Source organism: Mus caroli, chromosome 12, assembly GCF_900094665.2.
Source record: "Mus caroli chromosome 12, CAROLI_EIJ_v1.1, whole genome shotgun sequence".
In the NCBI taxonomy this organism is placed as follows: Eukaryota; Metazoa; Chordata; class Mammalia; order Rodentia; family Muridae; genus Mus; species Mus caroli.
The window spans coordinates 21,833,194-21,838,239 of record NC_034581.1 but is presented as its reverse complement, the minus strand read 5'-3'; the positions used below and the strand labels follow the sequence as shown (position 1 = coordinate 21,838,239).

Here is a 5,046-nt window from a genome sequence, read left to right as displayed (position 1 = left end):
TAAAAGCATTAACTGTAATAATGACCATAAGCTCTTCATCACTCTTGATTGACAGTCAACACCAACAGTGTGAGCCATTTTCAGTAGGCAAAATAATTCTCCACCCCACAAAACACATCTAAGTCCAATTCTTAGCCCCTATGGGTGTCACGGGGCGTCACCTGGGGGGTTTTTTGTTTTTTGTTTTTTGTTTTTAGCATCACAGAACATTTAATTACACATTTAATTCACATCAACCACCAAACACTGTGATCATCTTGGCTATTTTTTCAGATCAGCAGGAGGCTCTTCCTCCAATGGCTTCCATGGCTTCCTCTGCAACATTTTTCTTGCTAGACTTAGCTCATTTTCAGCCTGAAGAATCACCTCTTCTATTTCACCACCCTGAAGCAAGTCTTCTAATTTTTTAACATCTGGTTCTGCTTTAACCATATCCAGTTTCTCATTGGTGATCTGTTCCATGTGTTTTCTATAGACTGTGTGTTTAGGGGAGTGCTTCAGAAGATGAAGAACCTGTGCATACAATATTGTTAGCCTCTCATGTGGAGAATCACACACAGCCAGTCCCACCAGGCCAGTAGTCTTCTTCAGCAAACTCACCATAACAGTCTCCAGTCACCTTCTATGGGACTTGTCAGGGATGACTAATGCCTGACACAAGACATTTATTCAGGGTTATCAGTAGAGGCCCTAAATGCTCTCTCAGGTGACCATTTGAAAGAAGGGTGCAGGGCAGAAGGTGGGAGGGGAGATTTGGCAGATGAGGCTAGAGAGAAATAATGTGGCTATGGAGGAAGAGCCTGGAGCAATCCAACCACAAGTCAAGGAATGACAGCTGCCACCCAAAGGTGGAGGAGTCTGGGAAGGAATCCCACCAAGATCCTCCTGAGAACTTGCAGCACTTGATCCTGACTGGTAACTGGCACTTGTCACAGACTTTAGATATTTAGAACTTAGACAAAGTAACCAACCAATTGAGGATTTTAGCCTCCAAGGTGGATGATTTATCAAGACATCAGTAGAAACTTCAATCTTCTTCTTCTTCTTCCTCCTCCTCTTCTTCTTCTTCTTCTTCTTCTTCTTCTTCTTCTTCTTCTTCTTCTTCTTCTTCTTCTTCTTCTTCTTCTCTTCCTCCTCCTCTTCTCCCCCTCATCCTCTTCTTCTTCTTCTCCTCCTACTCCTCTTCCCCCTCCTTCTCTTCCTCCTTCTCCTCCTCTTCCTCTTCTTTTCATTTTCTTCCTCCTTCTCCTCTTCCTCCTCCTGTTCTCCTCCTCTTCTTCTTCCTCCTCCTCCTTCTCCTCTTTCTCCTCCTGTTCTCCTCCTCTTCTTCTTCCTCCTCCTCCTCCTCCTCCTTCTCCTCTTTCTCCTCCTGTTCTCCTCCTCCTTCTCCCTCTTCTTAACGACAGGGAGGGTCTCATGTAGCCCATGCTGGCCTTAAACTTATTAGATAGAGGAAGATGATCATGAACTTTATATCCTTCTGCCTCCACCTCCCAGTTATTGCAATTATGATCATGTACTACCATCCCCAGTTTTGTGGTACTTAACATTGGCTCTAGGACAGTGGTTCTCAACCTGTAGGTTGTGACCCCATTGGAGTCAAATGACTTTTTCATGGAGGTTACCCAAGACCATCAGAGAATGCTGATATGTACACTATAATTCACAACAGTAGCAAAATTACACTTATGAAGTAGCAATGAAACTAATTTTATGATTGTGGGGAAGTTCACCACAGCATGAGGAAGTGTGTTAAAGGGTCACAACATCAGGAAGGTTGATGCTCTAGGACTTCCTGTGTGTTAGGGAAGTATTCTACCATTGGCAGCCCTTAACAATTTATCTTTAAGTGTTTATTCTCATGACCAACAACATCCAGCCTCTGTCACCATTGGGATGAAGTCACTGACACCAAAGCAGACTGATTCCTCAGGAAGGAAAGGCTGTAGTCTTTATAGGGAAGCTAATTAAGTTGGCCTACTGGAAGAAAGTCCCATCGGGTCTCAGTTGCTAGGTTACATACACCTCTTTTTACTCATTCTCTCTGTTAATTGGCTGTTCTTTTGGTTTTGGGGGTGTTTTGTTTTGTTTTGTTTTGTTTTGTTTTTGTTTATGTATTTGAGTTTGCAACAGAGCCCCAAATGTACAACCCACATCAAACACTGGGATGTGAGGCTCCCATCTTGTCATGGGTCAAACACCCTGGGGAGGAGCCTTGGTCCTGGCTTGGGTCATTACTTTCCCAAGGATGATAAACAAGCTTGTCTGCTTTCTAGAGTTGGGAAAACTTAATTAAAGGAATGTGCTCCAAAGTAAATCTTCAAGAAACACAGGAGAGAAAAGCAAATGCCTCAGACATTGCTGGGTCATTTTGAGCTATGTGGCCAGACATCTACTCCCAAGGGAGGCCCTTTGAACAACACTTCTGTTGTCTGTTATTTTCATTTTTAAAATCTGTCCCTAAAGGACTGTTTACAAACATCAATTCTGACCGTGGAAAGCCTAAAGGTACCCCATGCCTACACTGTGGTGTCCAGGCACAGCACCAAGGTTGAAGAGAAAGCAAAGGATGAGATGAACCACAATGGTGAGGCCAGAATGAGTGGAAACAGGAATTCTGGTTCCAGTGAGCACTTTAAAAGAAGGGGGCAGCCAGACTGTCTCCCAACCTTGCATCTAGGCTGCCTAATTAACTGTGGCAGCACCACTGTTCCGTGACAAAGGAACAGGAATGGGGATGTGGAAATTAAACATTGTGAGTGTGAAAGTTTCAGGCAAACAAAAGATTAATTACTATATGCATTGACTTTTGCATAGAAACAGCTCCTCTGCCTGCTTCTCTGTGATTTCCTGCAGAAAGGATAAAGCTAAAAGTATGAGTTTTCCATAATGAAGCATCTTTTTAATGTAAAGAAACATATGCAGTTGGTAACATTTCATACCCACAATGCCTTAGCAGGCAACATGCTGGAAATCACTGAGACACAGGAACACCTATCCAAGTCTAAATTCACATTTGGTTCATTTACACTCTACTTGTTCAGCAACACACTCTAAAATACTAACTAGTATTCTTAAAATTAATGTAAATATGCAATGCCTTGCATAACATAAGGACATCTCAATGAACATTAGACTATCTGTGACCTCATTGGGCAATGACTCTCAATCGTCCTAATGCTGTGACCTTTTAATACAGTTCTTCATGTTGTGGTGACTGCAACCATAATTTAATTTCATAGCTACTTCTTATCTATAATTTTTCTACTGTTATGAATCCTAATGTAGTTGTCTGTGTTTTCGGATGATTGTAGGCTACCCCTGTGAAAAGTTAAGTCTGCCCCCAAGGAGATGGAGACCCACAGATTGAGAACTGCTGCCATAGGGTCTTAGTTTATGAAAGTACACACTGTGATGCTCTCAAAGCAACAAAGTTGTCTACAGACGCACATCTCAGAGCAAGCATCCAGAGACCTTGAAGCCTGTTGGCCGTTCACATGTGCAGGGAAGAAGCCTGGAGGTACAGAGAGGCATGTGACAGGGCACATCTGGAAATCTCAGCCTCTGGCAGACAACCCCACACTGAAGAGACAAAAAGCCCCCTTCCTGTTCTGTGCTCCCTAAATTAAAGCCTGCCATGGGGTGGGAAATCAATGAATACTGAAGAAAAGGAGAGAAAGGGGGAAAGGGAAAGCGAGGAAAGAAGGAAGAGAGAAAATAAAGGAGAAGAGGGGTTTGGAAAGAGAAAAGGAAGAAACAGAGGGGTAAGGAAAGATAGAGGGAAGAATAAGGGAGGGAAACTGAGAATGAGAGAAGAGAGGGAGGGAAGGAGGGAGAGAGGGAGGGGAGGGGAGGCGAAGGGAAAAATAGTGTATATGGACAGGTGTCCTGTTAGAATATGAAGATGTCTTATAACTAAGTGGTTAGATGGTAGTGTGGCCTTATTTATTAACTTGTTGGTGAAATAAAGATTGTATGCTTTCTAAAATCTCTTGAATAAATGACAATTTCTATGAGACAAGACGGCTATATCAACTTAGTTGGCTCTTCAACTTGTGTCTTTATCTCTATTTAACAGTTTAGCCACTCCTATCTTTTCAAACAGTGCATTTGAGTTTTAGGATCCTAGCTCCTGAGAGGCTCCTCTCCCCTGGCTAGTGATCTTCTGAGCCTCAGCTCCCCACATCTGCCAAATCTCAGGCAAGTCCTCCCCTTGGCAGGGCAAGCAAGAGACACACCCAGCTCTCCACAGACATATGTGGGTTTCACAGCAGTGTTAGAGAATAGAATGCCCACATATCCTGGTCTCTTTACCAGAACAGGTCTGAGTAGAGGCCTCTTTTTCATAATTCTAAGGTATCCAGCCCTGCCTTTTGGGAGACAAGTAGAAATTGCCATCTCAATGGCATTGTATATAGGGCAATACCAGCAAAGACCCCAATGCTAGGATAGATGCCATACTGGACACCCTCATCTGGCTGCAACTGTTAGCACTTCCCAATAATGGGACAAGCAGAACCCAGAGACAGAGGAGGAAACATACACACTGCAGAGAACAAGACCCCCTGGATGTTGGTGAAGAGATGGAAAGAGGTCATTCTAAGGACTAGAGTGGGTCATCCACTAGCAAAGGTAAAAAAGACCAAGAGTTTCTATGCACAGACAATCTCTCATAAGAAGCACCTACCAATACAAAAGCCAATGGCCAATGAGCTGAAGCAGGAAATAGAAGGTAAGACACTGGCAGGAAGAGAGAGGATTCTGGGAAATAGTGAGAGAGGGAGACGCTGAGAGAGCCCCTGAGGAAGATGCTAAGGAAACTTCAGTCCCAGATGGGCCAGGACTGAAGAAGATGTAACTAACCAAGTGGTAGACATAGAATAGTTTGAATCGCTTAAATAAATTATGAGCTATTCAGGGAATGAGCCAGAGTTTATGGTCTAGGCACTTAATAATAAAAAATTAGTCTCAGAGTGGTCATTCTGGGAGCCGGGGCTGGGAAAGGAAAACTTGGAATTTATTTTATTTTACATTTCTAACTACCAA

General features: G+C 43.2%; 1 pseudogene; it reads right to left on the bottom strand.

Annotated features, from left to right (window-relative positions):
- Positions 1-261: 261 nt before the first annotated feature.
- On the bottom strand, positions 262-603 carry LOC110307314 (annotated as a pseudogene).
- Between the last annotated feature and the right edge of the window lie 4,443 nt (positions 604-5,046).